This window comes from Lissotriton vulgaris, unplaced genomic scaffold, assembly GCF_964263255.1.
Source record: "Lissotriton vulgaris unplaced genomic scaffold, aLisVul1.2 SCAFFOLD_475, whole genome shotgun sequence".
In the NCBI taxonomy this organism is placed as follows: Eukaryota; Metazoa; Chordata; class Amphibia; order Caudata; family Salamandridae; genus Lissotriton; species Lissotriton vulgaris.
In genome coordinates, this window is record NW_028254325.1 from 970,162 (window position 1) to 989,166 (window position 19,005).

A 19,005-nucleotide genomic window follows, 5' to 3' on the forward strand; every position below is an offset into this window, starting at 1 on the left:
AAGGCCCTTTCACTCTCTCTTCCATAGCCTCCCTCCTCACCCGCCGCGTGCTCTCCATCCTTCACACCCTCCCTTTGCACACTGCCCGCCTCACAGCTCGCTGTCCCTCGGCAGCCCTGTCCTCGCGCAGAGCCTCGTCGCTGCCTTCAGCCCCTATCACAAGCAGCAAAGGCCCTTTCACTCTCACAGCCCAACGCCGAACTCATCTCACACCTCACCAACTGCTTCACCTTGTCCGTCCTTTCGCGGTATCCATCGCACTCCTCAAATGATCTTACTTCCATACTTCCATTCATCCTCTGTCCTTTCACCCACATCCGTTCACACTCCCCATCCACTCTCCCTTCACTTATCACCAAGAGCCCGTCGCTCTCCATTGCCCGTTCACCCACAGCTCCCCGCTTCATCGGGCAGCTTTTCTCTCCTTTCACTTTTCACACAAAAGCCAATCCCTCTCACCCGGTCCCCTTGCTTTCCTTTCCCGCTGATTCCACTGCTCTGCGCATCCTGAAATGTCACTGACAACACACCGCTCTCATCTTTTCACGCTGAGCCAGGGCCTTCCTCGTCTTGATATCTCCCCGCGAACACATCGCTCTCATCTATGTCATTTCTCGCAGGGGCCATCGATCACCTTCGTCGATCCTCCCAGACTTAATCACTCTTCTCACCCCCCCCCCCTTTCACAGATCCGATCGCCCCATCTCTCGTCTGAAGTCCATGGCTTTCCTCGACTTCTGCTTTTTCACACGCAGCCTATTGCCGGCGTTGTCCACTCCTGTCCTTTCCCACACACCTGGCCACTCTCTTCACAGAGCTAGTTACCCGTCTGTCCTTTCACCCTGAGCTCATCACGCTCGTTTCCATCCATAATGAGTTACTCTCTTGTTGACTTTTCACGCAGAAACCACCAATGTCTTATTCTCTGACAGAGCCTACCACTCTCATCTGACCTCGCTCCTTCCTCCAGCCGTCATGTCCCCTTCACATCCAGCCCACAGACGAGGGAACAAGTAGGCGCAGGTGTTACAGCTGCAGCACCCGCCTTTCTGTAATCGAGGGATTCCCACGATTGCTGGCTTACATTGTGCAGCTTAAAAATAATCGTTCTGGCACTGCCACTACACAAATTGTTCCAGCACCACTGACAGAGACGGCCTCTTCCTGCCCTTTCTTCTTTTAACACCACCAGCCCGGCCTCTCATCTAACAGCGAGCACATTTATTATGATGACGGAGTGTACACAAAGCACATCATCCTCAGCCGGTCCTTCCTCCCTTCAAACCGAAGCGATCGCTTCCTTCATTCTCGCATTCCTCTCCAGCGAGCCAATCACAGCCTTCAACCTCGTCTCCGCGTCCCTTCACACCAACCCTAGCATGTCCTTCCCCTTCACAAAGCGTTCTGATCTTTCTCCTACACCCATTTACGAGCCCCTCACTACTTCCTCTCGCACGGATTACATCACTCCTCTCACCACTTCCTCTCACGCTGAGCCCCTACCACACCTCATCTTTTCACCTCTCCCACATGGTGCCCATCGCTTGCCTTTTCCTTTGCCATTACTCTCACCACCCCATCACAGACAGAGGGGAAACCGCCCACACCCCCATCTGCCCTAACCATGTCACAAAGAACAGAGCACATGCCTCTCACCTCCTACCCTACCAACCTTCACAATGAGCCCATCGCCCCTCAACCCTCACAGATGACATCACCATCCACACACTCCGCCCTTTCTCTCCTTACAGGGAATCCATCACTACCCATCTTCTGTCCTTTATTCCATCACACAGGCTCGCTCAGTCGCCTGTCTTGGCTCCCCTTAGTCTACAGCCCCCCCTCCTCTTTCGAGACCATCACTACCTCTCACTTCTCACGCCCACTGCACCTTGCACAGTTATTCCTCTCTCCCTAGCACCATCATCATAGCAGTCCAGTTCTACACCCTCAACCCTGTCACTCCTCTCTTCCCTCCAAGTACCCCCTCCTCAACGGTATAGATAACCCTCGCCCGCTGCCCCCCACCCCCCAATTAGGAGTGGAATCTCCCGGTGCTCCACGCCTGCAGCTGTCCCCGTTAACCGCTTACCGTGCCCTTCTCGTCCTCGCTCTGGCACCTCTCCCCGGACTCTCCTTCCACAACCAGGCAGACGTCAAGGTATCCAGAGCCCGTTCCAACCTGCGAGCCCCACAGAGCGGCGCGCCTCCCGGTCCCTGGACAGCCTGCTCGTCCCCAGCCCTCTCGCAGCGCCGCCCTCTGCCCGCCTCTAGCTCTCCATCAGCGGCTTCACCCTCCCACCGGAAGAGCAGCCTGGCTGCACGAGACCCGTCTCCTGACTGACGGCGGCTCGGGCCAATCGGGACACCAGCCCAGTGCAGGGGCTGGTAGAAGCAGATAGACTGTACTTGAGATAGGTCATCCCCCAGGGATGAGCGTCAGAGCCTCGGCTAGGGGCAAAACAAGATAAGGTTAATTAAGTGAGGCTGTATTGCAAGTGAAATACGTGTAAAATAGATTCCAATCATGAGGGTGGTTGCACCTTTCCCAGTAACAAAAATATGGGCCATTTGCCCGTTTAAAATACTGAAATGGCCTGCACGTGATATTTAAATATGCCTTTTCTAAAAAATCGTCTGATTACATTTTTACCTTAGCCAGTCTCTCTTTTTTTTCATTATCTGCCAGGGATCATTAAGGCAGCCGTAGGACACATTTTTAAGTGCTTTCTTGTTACTGTTCAAATTATAGTAGTGATAAGTGGAAAACTACTGGTTTTCAGTGATTATTCAAATTTATGTAGTGGGCTGAACACAAAAAAACCCTGCTGCCAATAAAAAAACCAAAATGGTCACCCTGAAACATATGCGAAATTTAAATAAACATAGAGATATGGATTTTTACCTATTCATCAGAATACAGGAAACCGGTTGTCAAAACGCAAATGTTATTATTTTAGGTCATGTCTAAGTGATTAATTCATACTGCCAATTGCCAGAAGCATGGGGAGCAGGTGCCCTTAAGTAACCCTCATGAGGAAGGGTCCACCCTCCTTTTTAGGTCTCACCTAGGCAGCGCGCATGCGCTGCCCTACGAGGGCATTTAGCCATCGGTCTTCACTTTTGAAGCACTGCACTCATGCTTGTGGAGGCATCCACCTTGCGGGGGTGAGCAGTGGCGCGGCCACGTTAATTGCAAACATATTGCCGCTGCTCGCTCCCGCAAGGTGGATGCCGCCACAAGCACAAGTGCAGTGCTTCAAAAGTAAAGACCGCCGATCGCGATGCTGCTTGCATGTGGCATCACTTGTTCACATATTGAGCCAGTCAGCTGCGAAAGGCTTTCTTTCTATTTTATTTCATGTGTAGCTTTGCATTCTAGTTATTTTAACAGCAGTCTCCCTCAAGCCCCCTCCCTTTCTCTCCAAATTATCCCTTTTCTCCTTTGAAACTTGCCCTTTAATTTTATTGCATCTCTTCAGCTGTATGTCAAATACTGGAAAGAAAGAAAATCTTGGTTGGGTGCCAGAGCTTCTTACACGGCTGGTTGGAAGGCTCAACCGAGCGCCGAGTTACAGCAGTGGTTCAATTTATCGTTGAATCTCACGCGACTCCTACCCTAGCAAGTTGACTGGTGTAATGTCCTTCTAATCAGTAAATGGAACATCACAGTCTTTGTGAAGGAAAATATATATTTGTTGCAAGCTAATCCAATAAACACTTGGATTATTTTAAGACAACCCAGAGGTTATTAGTTTTGTGGACACTTATTTAACCTTCGCTACCGCACCAAAATACAGCCAAACTATTCAGTTAATATGCTGTATTACTACAATGGTTGTACTCGCAGGAGAATTGTTTTTTTCTTCGATGTAGTCAGATTCTGAAAACCTCTTCTGGTCATATATTCAAAAGTGCTACCCGGCCAGTCCCTCATTTGCTCTACCCTCTCAAATATCCTAAAAAAGCATGGAGTGCCTCAAAGTAATATGAAGCACGGTTGGGTTCACCTCGAAGCCTATCAATAGTGACTGGCTGTGACCCTATTTTATAACTTAGCAGTGCTCTAGTGTTTTTGATCAGGTTATGTGGTGCTCCTGGTGCTTTAGGATTGTCCTGTAACAACGCCTTCCGACATTGAATACTAGGAAACATGTAAATTAGGTGCAAATACCCAGCAGTGAAACAATTTTTCAAACTGGGTCACCATGCATTGCAGGTTAACCCTTGCCAAGTCCTTTGAACCAAACCACTAGGCAAATAAATGTTGAAACCATTGCCATTTGACGTACAGTGAAATAATAACATATCCTATTTTGTAGCTTTTCTGAAGTTTCTATCACAAAAATTCCAGAAAATGATCTGGAGTTGCCCAGAGGCTTTCCTTTGAAAAAACAATGAAGGGCTCTAGAGTGTACCTACTGTTCCTTTCTATGATTAAATAACATACACGTATTTACAGGTGCTGTGTGCTTCAAACTGATATCTTCCTGACTCAGGTTTTCATCCTACAAAGATTACAAACAAGCATTGGCATAGCCAATAGGCCTTGCTTTTGGGACCTTATAAGTAGTTATGCAGCACAATATCCTTGGGGCAACAACATCAACTGTTGCATGGATAAACACTTATAAGGTCCCAAAGGCGAGACCTATTGGCTATGCCAATGCTTGTTAGGTTTGGCATTAGCCAAGTCCTGTTGATTTAAGGAAAATTATATGTATAATAAAATTACTTATAGGAGCTTTCAGCCAGCCCAGGCACAGGGTCAGACTGATTTGCATATGGCCATGTCTGAACTGGGGTGGCTGAGTGGGCTAAAGAACGGTGATGGATTAAACCCAGATCTGTTGACTGGGTGTGAGTGCTTGATTGGTTCAGATGCTCCGTACATCACCACCCCCTTTTGTACTGATTTGTTCGCCATAAGTTGGCAGGGTATGCTCAGACATGAGTCCCTTGCTCACTTTGACACTGGATTCAAGCAAGCCTGGCTGAAGGCGACTGTAATGCCAGAAACCGGTCCTAGGAAGCTTGTTTCCGGTCCAGGTAAGGCGTGGCTTGGCAGTTCGGGCTGGACTGTTCCCATGAGGCACAGGGTCAGACTGATTTGCATATGGCCATGTCTGAACTGGGGTGGTAGAGTGGGCTAAAGAACGGTGATGGATTAAACCCAGATCAGTTGACTGGGGGTGAGTTCTTGTATTGTCAACGCTCCGTCCATCATTTCCTTTGGTTTTTCTTTGTTCGCCATAAGTTGGCAGGGTATGCTCAGACGTGAGTCCCTTGCTCACTTTGCCACTGGATTCAAGCAAGCCGGACTAAAGACGGCTGAAATGCCAGAAACCGGTCCTCGGTAGCTTGTTTGCGGTCCAGGGAAGGCATGGCTAGGCGGTTCGGGCTGGACTGTTCCCATGAGGCACAGGGTCAGCCTGATTTGCATATGGCCATGTCAGAACTGGGGTGGCAGAGTGGGCTAAAGAACGGTGATGGATTAAACCCAGATCAGTTGACTAGGGGTGAGTGCTTGTATTGTCAATGCTCCGTCCATCATTTCCTTTGGTTTTTCTTTGTTCGCCATAAGTTGTCAGGGTATGCTCAGACGTGAGTCCCTTGCTCACTTTGCCACTGGATTCAAGCAAGCCGGGCTGAAGACGACTGAAATGCCAGAAACCGCTCCTTGGTAGCTTGTTTCCGGTCCAGGGAAGGCATGGCATGGCGGTTCGAGCTGGACTGTTCCCATGAGGCACAGGGTCAGACTGATTTGCATATGGCCATGTCTGAACTGGGGTGGCAGAGTGGGCTAAAGAACGGTGATGGATTAAACCCAGATCAGTTGACTGGGGGTGAGTGCTTGTACTGTCAACGCGCCGTCCATCATTTCCCTTGGTTTTTCTTTGTTCGCCTAAGTTGGCAGGGTATGCTCAGATGTGAGTCCCTTGCTCACTTTGCCACTGGATTCAAGCAAGCCAGGCTGAAGACAGCTGAAATGCCAGAAACCGGTCCTCGGTAGCTTGTTTCCGGTCCAGGGAAGGCATGGCTTGGCAGTTTGGGCTGGACTGTTCCCATGAGGCACAGGGTCAGACTGATTTGTATATGGCCATGTCTGAACTGGGGTGGCAGAGTGGGCTAAAGAACGGTGATGGATTAAACCCAGATCAGTTGACTGGGGGTGAGTGCTTGTATTGTCAACGTCCGTCCATCATTTCCTTTGGTTTTTCTTTGATAAAGGGTGTTACCCAGAAACTGGTCCCAGGATGCTTGTTTCCGATTCAGGGAAGACCTGGCTTGGCAGCTCGGGCTGGACTGTTCCCATGAGGCACAGGGCCAAGACTGATTTACGTATAGCTGGGTCTGAACTGAGGTGGCGAATTGAGGTAAAGAATTTTGATGGATTCAAACCAGATCTGTAACTGGGGGTGAGTGTCTGAAAAGTTCCAGCGCTTCGTCCATCATCTCCTTGTGTTTGCTTTGTTCGCCCTAAGTTGGCAGGGTATGCCCAGACGTGGGTCCCTTGCTCACTTTGCCACTGGATTCAAGCTAGCCTAGCTGATGAAGGGTGTCACACAGAAACCAGTTCCAGGATGCTTGTTTCCGGTTCAGGGAAGACCTGGCTTGGCAGTTCGGGCTGGACTGTTCCCATGAGGCACAGGGCCAAGACTGATTTGCATATAGCTGGGTCTGAACTGAGGTGGCGAAGTGAGCTAAAGGATGATGATGGATTCAACCCAGATCTGTGACTGGGAGTGAGTGTCTGAAAAGTTTCAGTGCTACGTCCATCATCTCCTTGTGTTTGCTTTATCACATTGTAGGGTGTCAGAGCACTTTCCATCACACACACATTATACATGACAATACATCATACAAGTGTGTAAATCAGTGAACAGAGGGTGTCTTACATAAGACAATGAGTGTTACAAGGTCTAGCATTCACACATTGGCCTTCATAGCTCACTGTGTTAGATTATAAGGATAGCAATTTATGAACAACAGTAACAAAATAATCTCTGTATTAAAAGCAGTAACCCACTTCCCTATCTACACAAAATAAAAATATGCCGTGCTGTGGAGGAGACACATTAACCCTCTATGCTACTTTGACTCAAAACTGTTGCTAGACAAAACCCAGATCTCATTAGAAAATGCAATAACCACCATAGTTATTTTACCATTATTATTATTCCATGAGATTTACTGGCACACAAAGATCCCTGTAGTGGGTGCCTTAACCCGAAAAGATATTAAAAAATGCATCCTTGGCAACCAATTAAACCAGAACAAATGTACTGTCCTGTTTCTCCTTGTTGTGAATATCTTTGTGCAGAGTTTATTTTAAAAAATGTATGTTGATTGTCAGAGTGCTTTCCACGACTCTGCCCCTCGTAACTCCACCACTCCTCATTGCCACACTTGAACCCCAATTTATGGGGTCCCCGTGTAATGTTTTTCCAGTTTCATGTCTGCTTTAAGGATCACACTCAGGCAGGAGCAAGGCTGAAAAGCCATTTCAAGCTGCCTTGCTCCTGTCCTGTGATTTTCTCCAGAATGCTCTGCACCAAAAGCCCAGAAGAAATCACCAGGAAGAAAGTAGAAAAATGTCCACCCGGCAATTCTCCTAAAATGCAGTGTGCCAGGAAGTTTGATCAATCTTCGTTGCAAATCAAATAAAAAAGTTGAGCATCAAGAATTTTAGTCTTTTTATTGCTCAGCCCCTATGCCTGCCTTAGCCCCTATGCCTGCCTTAGCCCCCATGAACCTTGCCTTCCATTGGAGCAGGAGCACTAGCTGCACATGGATAGAAAGAGGGTGAACGGCGCCCGATAGACATTGCTGGCAGAGAGGAGTCAGCTGTATCCAGGGCTTCATTCAAGCGTTTGGTAAGTAATGCTACCCCAGCCAAAATTCACCCCATCTCACTGCAAATTAAATACTGCTTCTTAACTTTGTACAAAATGCTGCCCCTGTGATGCAGCATCTGCTTGGCATGCAGCCCAATTCAAAGAATATGTTTCTGACTCCAAAGACTGGGCCCGATGGTACCATTACAAGCACCCAGGCCAAAGCTTTACTTTAAAGTGTTAGCTTCTTTAGAAGTGGGGAAGCAAACAACTTATCAGGGAGAGCCCATGCATGAGGAGAGCCAAGAGAACCGCAAGTAACTCATGCAACAAAATATGCAAAGTCGCTTTACAATTGAAAAAAACAGTATTGCATTTAAATGCAGGAATACTTCATCATAGTTTTTCAGATTACATCACTTCATTGACAGTCAATTACTAAAAGTGATAGCTTGAATTTAGCGTGAACTTTGAAATATTCCTCCACGGTTGCCCTGACGGCAATGCTATTAATGAACTAAGAGGCAAGTCAATTGTCGTCAGCACTTTGAATGTGGTTTAGATTCTTAATAAATAAATACTGCAAGAACTGGAGCGAAGTAACACTCCAACCAGACGCACAGCTTGCTCCTTGCTTAATAGAAAACAGTAGTTTCACATCTTGTCCATATTTAATCAGAACATTTTATTCTGTGTACTCCAAAACATCAATGTCATCAAATCTTTTTCTGTCACATGTGGGGCGCTTTATGTATTTGAGGTTTTCTACTGTTCAAGATATGTCAATCCAGGCCTTTCTCAAGAACATGACATAAAAAAACCATCCTCGGTAGTGGATCATTTTAACCCAATGCATTTCAGGCATTTGGAAAGCCCTTCCTCAGGGGTTCACTGGAAGTATTAAGACATATATATTAGTGAACATTTTTAGACTTCTGTGCATTAGTTTGAACATAGCTGCAAACAATCTATTTCATGTTGTACTAATAACTGACATTTTTCCCTCTAAGTGCGCCAAAAAAATGTGGCCCACGGGCTACTCTCAACAGCCATTACTCTTCCACACTTAACCTCCGTCATATAACAACCACCCTGATTGCGTTCCCATCACCTGATATTCCACATTTCTCACAAATGAGTTATACCCGTTGTTCCGAACTTTATAAACAATTGCCCATACCTTTAACGTTAAACAGATTAAACCCCTTTTCAGCAGGTTTCTCTCCTTGCACCAAACAATGTTTTACCCCTTCTTGCTGTTTTCCCACTCAAATACGAACGATTGACCCCACCCCTCTGCATCAACCACTTGCGTCAGATAAGCCACGCCCTTCCACAACCCAATAACTCCAAATCCCATAAGGCACTACTCAGAACACCTCATTCCCAACACTCCCCTCCATCAGAAACTCCCCAGGTCAAACCCTGGAATACCCTGCCCTCCCTTAGATGTATAACAAACGACAATTATAAAAGAATATTTCAGTTCTAGCTTTCAATAACTTTTTTGTTGAAAAACGTTTGCTCGCTTGATTTTGACAAATTATTTGATGATAAATTCTCGCTCTTCTTGAGTGTTTGCGCATAGTCCGACTTAAAAACGTCCATCATAATTTTACACATGAAACTCAAACTTCCATTCCTCAGATGAAAAGATATTTGTGCCATCGCTCATGTGACAATTGCCTTTTAACTAGATTTTGATTGTCCTCGTTGGGTGCAACTTGGCAGTCGGGCAGTCATGCAATATATCAAAATCAGGGGGGTTGCCTAGTGCACTCCTGTTTCTTCCTTTACTTTCTTTCTCATTCATTTAACCATTATTCAATCCTTCAGCGTGCAGCCCGGTGACGTAGTCTGCCCAAATACTGCGTATTAAATAAACACAGCAAGAACTGGAGCGAAGTAACACTCCAACCAGACGCACAGCTTCCTCCTTGCTTAATAGCAAACAGTAGTTTCACATCTTGTCCATATTTGAATGAGAAAGAAAGCAAAGGAAGAAACAGGAGTGTACTTGGCAACCCCCCTGATTTTGATACATTGCATGACTGCCCGTCTGCCAAGTTGCACCCAACGAGGATAATCAAGATCTAGTTAAAAGGCTTCTTCTGGGTGTGTGAGGACCCTAGTTCCGATAGAAGGAATTTCCCCTCCTCTCTTGTATTTACAAACAGGGGTGGCTTAGTTTACTGTTTTAATGTCTCCTAGGCACTGAAATAAGAGTAACTGAATACCTTTAGGTAGTAGCATTTCAATCGGGGTGGGGTCGCACACTACTTACACACCAGCGGGATCGCCCCCGCAGCAGTTGGCTGACGAAACTGGGACCCCGCACCTGCGCGCCTGAGTGGTACTAAACCTGGCAATATTTGGCAGCCACCGGCAACCCTAGAACATGGCCTAATCCCTGCTGATGGGGGGTAAATACCCCGAAACACGTGTCCAGGGATGGCGAAGAAACGGAAGATAGCGGAGAATCGAAAGAAGATGCATCGCGGAACACGAACTACACTGACCACAGTCCTTAGGGGCGCTCCCGCTGGTGTGTGAGTGGTGTGCGACCCCACCCCCATTTGTAATGTTAAAAGCTCCCTCGAGCAGTTGGCTGACGAGCCTGGGACCCCGCACCTGCGCGCCTGAGTGGTAGTAAACCTGGCAATATTTGGCAGCCACCGGCAACCCCAGAACATGGCCAAATCCCTGCTGATGAGGGGTACACTGACCACAGTCCTTAGGGGCGATCCCGCTGGTGTGTGAGTGGTGTGCGACCCCACCCCCATTTGTAAGGTAGTAGCATTTGACTCGGCATTTATGCTGGACCTCTATAAAAAGCCCCACAGTCCCTTCTTTTGTTAATTGAAATCAGAGCTACAATAACTGAGCAAAAAAACAATGTCTATTAAATATTTATATGTTTGATACTTAAACACATTTTACAAACATTTTATATACTGTGAAGCATATCCTGTTTTGTTAAAATAAAATAAAAATGATTGTACTAAAAAAATATTGGAACACAACATATATTTTAAAGTCATTCTACCATACATACACTCAGAAAAATAATTAATTTACTTAAAAAAGAACCCTAGAAATTCAATGAGAAAAACAAAGGTAAAATACCATTAAAGTTCAGTAATAAAAATATCTGTTTTCCTCTTTAAAAAGCCTTAGAAATCCACAGAAAAAAACAATGGTTAAAGAAACGTTACAGGTCGCTGAATTTTTCAATGTTAACAGTAATGGTTTGAACTAAAAAAACACAGAAATTCACCAGTTATAGTAGATATAGTTAGCATGGCTAACTATAACTTGCGCCCCCATCGTGGCCTGCTTATCACCTCATATATGACATCAATCATGACATGTTCTATGACATCATATATGGCATCACTAATGACATCTCAAGTGACATCATTTTCTGGGTGTCCCACCCGAGGCACCTACAGAACACTATGTTGTTGGCCACGGAGAGAGCCTCAATGCCCCAGCAGTCCCAGTTGGCACCCTATCCCGCTCCATACTGGGTGCTGGCTGGAGACAGTATCTTTCCTTTGCTCCCGCCTAAGCAGAGCAACATTTTTCTCCTGCTCCCAGCGGGCGGGAGCAAAGTGTAGTTCACGGCCAGGGAGAGTGCAGGCAGGTTATGCCCAAACTCTCACGGGCAGCGGACCACAGTGTTCCAGGGGTGGATTCCCCGGGACAATGTGCAGTATCACGCCCCAGGGATTGGGGTCCTCGGGTGGATACCTGCACGGGGAGGGGAATGCACGGCCCCCTCCCTTTCTTTTAGAAATTTGGCCACAAGTGAGCCCAGGGCCGAACTGGCCATAGCGGGCACCGGGCAATCCCCTGGTGCGCCGCACAGGTGGGGGCCGGTTTTGGGCCCTTCGGTCCGTTTTTGTTACAGGGCCGTTTTTGCAGCATTGCTGCAAATTCGGCCCTGTACCAAAATCGGCCGAAAACCGGCCCCGGCAAAGTGCTCGGCGGCCCCTCCAGCCAAGCACTTTGCCGGGGCCAGTTGTGGTTCCCAGTCCGGCCCTGAGTGAGCCCCACGGTGGCTCTGGGAGTGGGGCTGCACTCACGCCCCGTTCCCAAATATGGCCTCGGCGTTCAGAGATGTACCGATGACACTAGGGTGACCAACTGGCATTGGTGCAAATTCAGGACGGTGAGTGTAAAAATTCAGGACAAAGGGTCAAAATTCAGGACACAAATTCAGGACAGGAGGTCAAAATTCAGGACAAAACTTCAGGACAATTGGATACGTTTTACAGACACATCAGAGGTCGCGCAATAGTATATAAGTAAGCCCAGCCATATCCAAACATATTAAATCATTTGCAAACCTATCCATCATGTATCCTTCCATCTATCATTTCACTCATCCATCCCTTCATTCATCCTTTCACTCATCCATCCATTATCCATCCATCCATCCACCCTTTCAACCTATCCATCTGTTCACTCATCCATCCACTCTTCTACCCATCCATCCTTTCATTCACTCATCCATCCAGCCATTTACCCTTTCACCCATCCAGCCATCCTTTCACTTACTATCCATCCACCCAGTCACTCATCCTTCCACCCTTTCAGTCATCCATCCTCCCTTTCTCTCTCCATCGACCCTTTCACTTAGCAATCCTTCCTTCCATCCATCCACCCATCTACTCATCCACTCATCCACTCATCCACTCATGAATCCATCCATTGACCCTATCACTCATCCATCCTTTCTCTCATCCATTTATCCTTTCACTCCTTCACTCATCTATTCATCCTTTTGGCCATCTAACTTCCTTTTCACTCTCACTCATCCATCCTTACATCCACCCTTTCGCTCATCTGTCCATCCATTCACCCTTGCACTTATCAGTTCATCAATCCATCCATCATTTCACTCATGCATCCACCCACTCACTCAATCATCCACCTTTTCACTCATCCACCCTTTCACTCATCCATCCACCCTTTTACCCATCCAGCTACCCTTCCACCCATACATCCAGCTATTTACCTTTTCTCTCTTCCATCCTTCCACTCACTCATCCATCCATCCTCTCATTATCCATGTATTCAATCTTTCATTCATCCATTCACCCTTTCACTAATGCATCCAGCCATCCTTTCACTTGCTCACTCGCCCACCTTTTCATATTAATTTTGAGCTGAGCCATTTTGAGAAGAGGCCCGTCAAAAACTTCACCCTCGCTGCAGGAGCCATTCCAGGACTGGGACAGAAGCCACCCAGGGCAGAGACAGGATCCACCACAGGGGGGGACAGGAGCCATCACAGGCCGGGGGACGGGACAACAGGAGCCATCACTGGGGGCGGGGGGGACGACAGGCGCCATCACAGGAGGGGGAACAGGATCCACCAGGGTGGGCACAGGGGTGGGCATGCAGTATTCTAGTATCATCTTGGTCTCTTCCAGGGTGGGGTAGGGCCAGGGGCGGCTTGTGGATTTTGAAAGTGGTGGGGCGAAAAATGTTGTACCCTAATATAACGAGCAAGCTAGCGAAGCGAGCAAACCCGAAACACAAAAGGAGGGTGCACAAGAATTTTTTTTTAAAAATTGATTCAAATGGTGGCTTTTACACCACATTTTTACTGCAAACTGGAGAAAAACGGGGATCCAAATATAGCATGTTAAAGCACAAATATGAAGAAAACATTAGAAACAGATCAAAAATTAGCCCAATCCTCTAAATGGTCTGCTTGCAAAATGACCCCCAAGCCAAGCACACCCAACCAACGGAAACAGGCCCTATAAGTGTGTCTCGTAATATTTATCTGGAGAGGCAATGACACATGAAGCACCATACCAGTGGGGCAGCACACTATGCGAAGTACAGATTTTTAGCTTAACAGTGTTAAGCAACGCTCATAATTACATTGGCCACCCCTACTAGAGACCCCCCCCCCCAGTTTTTTCATTCCACTTAAAGCTCTGCACACATAGAAGTGTGTGCGTGTTTCTTTTGTATATGGAGGGAGCAATGGTAGAAACTAAAGGCTGCACATTTCATGATTTCATTTAAATCATGAAATGCGCTGCCTTTGGTGTCTGCCATGCCTCCATATACAACAGAAACACACGCTGTGTGTGTATGTTGCATGGGCGCATGGTAGAAATGAAAGGCCCCAAGGGTGAATTCACCGGATGTTGAGTCAATCTGTACACAGGTTTTGGAGAGATTGGTTGTCTTGGAGAGTTTCTAAAGCTATCAGTGACAGCGAGACACATGTGATTTCGCAAAACACATCACGTATAAAACCAAAACGAGTCTATTAACCTACGGTCTTCTTTCAGGGGTAAAGGTGTTCTTTAGGCCCACAGGTGCCCCCTAATCAATCAGAGGGGCCCTTATTCAGCCGAAAGCCAGTCAATATCTGTCAGATATGGGATGCTCAGGTGACTCTCTTCACAATCTTGGGGCTTGGCGGGTAGGGACAACTTGCATTACACCATTGTCTTCTTGAAACAAACACATGCTCCGCATTCGTACAGACCCCATATAACTATAACAGCGGGGCAGCAATAAAGCTATCTGTCAGCCTTTTATCATTAAAGACATTATCGTAAGCACCCTTGACTGGCCAATGAAGTGCGATTCAGAGTCTCGACTCGAGTGTGAAGCGGCCTTTCACGGAAGTACTATTGTGACAAACAAGCAGGGTGAATATTTCCCTTCCCACGGGCTCCCAGTGTTCCGGGGTAACCCTCTCACATGGATTATTTCAAAGTTGGGTGCTTAGCAATGCGCTCCCTTACCTGCAACTAATGACCTGCAGCTGTTCCTAATCTCTTCAGAGCAGTGCGGCAGCATACTATGCTAAGTACAGATTTCTTCTAATTTAAAAGTGTTACGCCACGCTCATTATACATCAGCCCCCCCAACAAGAACCCCCACCACACCCAGTTTTTTCATCCTACTTAAAGCCCTCCACAGAGATGTGTGTGTGTGTTTCTGTTGTATATGGAGGGAGTCATGGTAGAAACGAAATACCGCGCATTTCATGATTTCATTTAAATCATGAAATGCGAGGCTTTTGGTTTCTACCATGACTTTTGTTTTCCCTATAGTGACGAGGCAGCAGGGAGCACCCATTCCTGCAGGAATGCTCTCAGGCCCAGAAAGCAGTGTTCCCAGCTTCCAGACTTTCGCATTTCTGACCTATCTCTGGTGTCACAGTAGCCCTGGGCAGAAATGGAATGTGTGAAGCCCCTCTAAATTGTGGAGACATGGCGTATTCAGGGCTGTTTGCATCTGAATAGATGCTCCTGATGCTTGGGGGGGAGGGGGGGGCGAGGGGGGCAGTCACCTTCAAGCACCTCTTAACAGCTCATCAAGGGCTGGAGGTGTGAGGGTTGCCACCCCGCTGTGCCTCTCCAATGCTGCTGGGTATGTGAGCTTTTGTGCTGGCTCGGAGTCTGTTACACCGACCTCAGCATCGGAGTCAAGAAGGGAGGTGGGTGGAAGCTGCGCCGGCTTCAGGGAGCTGCGACCGGTGGCCGGTTAAAATTACGGACAAATGGCGTCCGTTAAAAGATCCTTCACGGACTACGGACAGACGGCCGAAATTACGGACTGTCCGTGAAATTTACGGACGGTTGGTCACCCTAGATGACACCCGATTCAGGAAGCAGTGTGACAAGGCAGAGCTAACTCAGGCTAAGGAGGGTGAGCATTAAGTCATCACAACATGTAGTTTAGGTATTTTATTTATTTATGTGTGTTTATTTATTTATTTATTCAGCGCGGCATCACCTGTACTCATTCATCACTGTGCTAGGAAGAAAGAGGATTATTTACTAAGGTTTTGCCCTGGTGTTTATGAGGCGCCTGTGGGCCCGGCAAACCTTCGTAAACTTAGGCCATGATGGCTGGAGAGTGAGAAACAGCTCCCCCCTTTCAAGTTTCAAAGGAAAAAGGGCAAAAATGTACACCGAGCCAAATAAAATTAATGGGTTTTCTGCACTTTCCAAAATCTATAATCCCCCAGGGTCTAATGCAGAGGCAGAACGGAGGGCAGTGGCAGAGGTTTGGCCCCAGAAACCGAACCCGTTTAGAATGAGCAGTGCAGGGCGGCCTCAGCAGGCCCCAGAGAGTACAGCGCTCCAGGAGGTTACAACGAAAGACAGGCACACACACGTGTTACAATAAATCCATAGTCAGAGCTATAAAACACGCTATGTTTCCAATTTTCAAAAGATCAAACTTTGCTGTACGTATTCTTTAAAACCAATATATCAACACTGTAGTTTATCACAACACCATAAGACTCAATCCTATGAGCGATATTTTGCGGGATTGTTACAAATCTCCCCCAGATGTGGTGTGCTGTTAAAGTACAGCTCTCTCACCACACTCACTCACTCTCTTTACCATCTGCCACCGCCCACTTCTCGCTTCAGAGAACCCGGATCACGTATCCTTTTTGCTTTATCATGCGTATCCGCTAACGTGAGCGACGTTCACTCATTTCAATATTAACTGTTAGAAAGTCTCTTCACACAGCATGTCTATGAAGCCGGAACTGCTTCCCCGTCAGTCTACCGAGCTCAAGCACGTGCAGACCTGGACACTGCTCAAAACCGCTCCATTATATTTATTCATGGTTTCTATTCTGCCTCAGCTAAGTAAAGCTCAGAACGTTTCAAGAAATGCATTTTAAGGCTGATAAAGTATGCAACTTTTTTAGGACAATTTATTCAGAATTCAAAAAGGAGAACAAACAATGACTCATGAGCTTAAATGTTACTTGCCAGATAGATATGCAAACCTCGCAGACTTGAATATTTATAATCATCTCTCAAAATAACTCCCAAGAACAGTTATTACAGCAAAAGAGAATAATGTAACCCACTTTCCACTCATGGGGGTGCGACTCGATTTTATTCATGATTAAAAGCAGGTTCTTGAAAATGAATTGACCCATGCTTCCGGGTCCAGGTCGTTTTGAGCTTGTGCACTCTCCAAAGTATTGGTATGTCTTCTGTACATAAAGTGTACATGAAGATTGGAAAATGAGAGTGGATAGAGCGGCAGGGGTAGAGGGGGCCCCAGTCCCCCTCTCCACAGATATCGAAAAAGCATTTGACACCATTCTGTGGTCCTACTTGTTTGCCCTACTCTGTAAGTGGGCTTTGGCCCTATGATTCTTCCTTAGATCCTATTACTGAATAAGTAGCCGCTGGCTAGGGTGCACACAGGATACGTGGTGTCGCAACAGTGGCGCATCTGCGGGGGCACGAGTGCCCATTATCACCTCTTCTGTTTGCCCTGGTTATGGAGCCGTTGGCTCACCTGTTGCGATCCAGGGGGATCAACTGGGGGATTCAGCAACGGCACAGAACACATATCGTATCCAAGTATGCAGATGACACTCTACTATTTCTGAGAAAGCCTGAAGAATCTTCCCCAGGCGTGATATTGTTACTAATGTCCTTCGGTCTGATGTCAAGCCTGCCTATAAATTGGACCAATTCCTGCCTGTCTCAGTTATGGTCCATGCCCCAGCCTACTTAGCTGGACACAAGTGGCACCCCAGTGCCCTGGGAGGTACAAACGTTCCAATTTCTGGGGGTATAAATATATAGGGACGTAGAGAGAGACTGTATTGTGGCAATGTCGGGTGACCTTGAATGGTGCCAGGCAGCCTCTCAGCTTCTGGTGTAATCTTATGCTGTCCCCAAGGAGCAGGATAGCAATTGCAATGATGGTGCTAATATCCAGGGTGCTCTGTTATTTCCCGGCCTCACTGATACTCCTGCCTATGAGATTTTTTGAGAAACTCAATATGCTCCATAGACAACGGATATGAGGATGGGATGGATGACAGTTGGGCCTAAGTGTACTCTATCACCTGCTGGATGGATGTGGGCTAGGTGCTCGGAACTATGAGGCATGCTATCTGGCAGTGCAACTCCAGTGGCCCATGGGTGGGTGTCTGCGTCCTATTCCTTCTTCCTTTCTGCAGTCCAGCCAGCAGCAGGAAGTACATGGCACACAGGCTTCCTGTGCCAATCACAACGTGTTGAGATGGTCTGAGCGCCGTGGCGCTCAGACTGGAACAGGAAGCCTGTGCATGTTCCTCACCAGGCTGTGTAATGCGCATGAACTGTTTGTTCGGCCCAAGATAGCCGGCCAAACAGTTCATGTGCACATTGGAAGTCAAAACCACTCCTGCCCTGCTCTGGCCAGCCCCTCCCCCCACACTGCACAAATGTATGTTATTACATCGCATACTAATACCACACATGCCATTATAACGCGGGTATTACTACACAATGTCAATGACAACAACATGCCATTACATTGCAAACCTTTACCACAACTATACCTTTACCACGCATGCCATTACAATGCAATGGCATGCGTGGTAAAGCTATACTCGTGGTTAAAGTTTGCAAGGTAAGTGACAACCCTACCCCTGCACAACCCTCCCCTGACCCCCAGTCCTCTCCCTACAATAACACTACAATACCCTGCACGACCCACCTACACCAGCCGCGGTGCGTCCATTGGGGCGTAGGCCCACTAAGCCAACCCTGGACGCGCCGCGGCCATGGCACTGCTAAGCTAAGCTTAATAAAATAAATATAGCTGCAAACGCAGCGCGGGAGTGACACACGGATCATGACATGATTCATGTTGTCATGACAATGGTGCGGCCGGAGTGCGCAGGGGGTGGGCGGGGCTGCTGGCCTGCTGCAGCTGCTTGAGTGACAGTCTGAAGCAGGCCAGCAACTGTGCGCATGAGACTGCCGGGCTGAGACTTGCCCGCGCATGCTCCGATGCCATCAAAACACTTCAGGCATACAGAAGGGGCCGGGGGTGCGGCTTCAGCCGCGCCGGGTTTGAAAGGCTGCCCAGGGCGAGGACACATTAAGCCCCCATAGCCAATGCTGGTGCTGCATGCAGCGCCAGGATTGGCTGCCACCACGCAACATCCATTTTTGGATGCCGCGCGTGGGTGGGCGGGGGCAGAGTGGTGCGACCCCGGCAGGAGGAGAAGCCCCGTCGAGAGCCCCATGTGCAAGTGTGAGGACTTTTGGGGCCAGACTGAGGCGGCGCGAGCGCGACAGATCTTCCCGGCGGGGGAACAACAGGAGGCACTTTGCAGCCTACAATGAAACCTTGGCAGCTAATTGCA

General features: G+C 47.7%; 1 protein-coding gene across 2 annotated transcripts in view; it reads right to left on the reverse strand.

The window, feature by feature from the left end:
- The window catches only part of LOC147659582 (coronin-1C), a 525,938-nt gene that overhangs the window by 388,462 nt on the left and 118,471 nt on the right, over positions 1–19,005 (reverse strand). The window contains exon 1 of one of the 2 annotated variants that reach the window (XM_086951628.1): positions 2,093–2,303. The exons of the other annotated variant lie outside the window; for it this stretch is intronic. The gene's annotated coding sequence lies outside the window, so the exon portion shown is untranslated. Of the gene's footprint in view, positions 1–2,092; positions 2,304–19,005 lie in introns of those variants that run through there. 2 annotated transcript variants of the gene reach the window in all.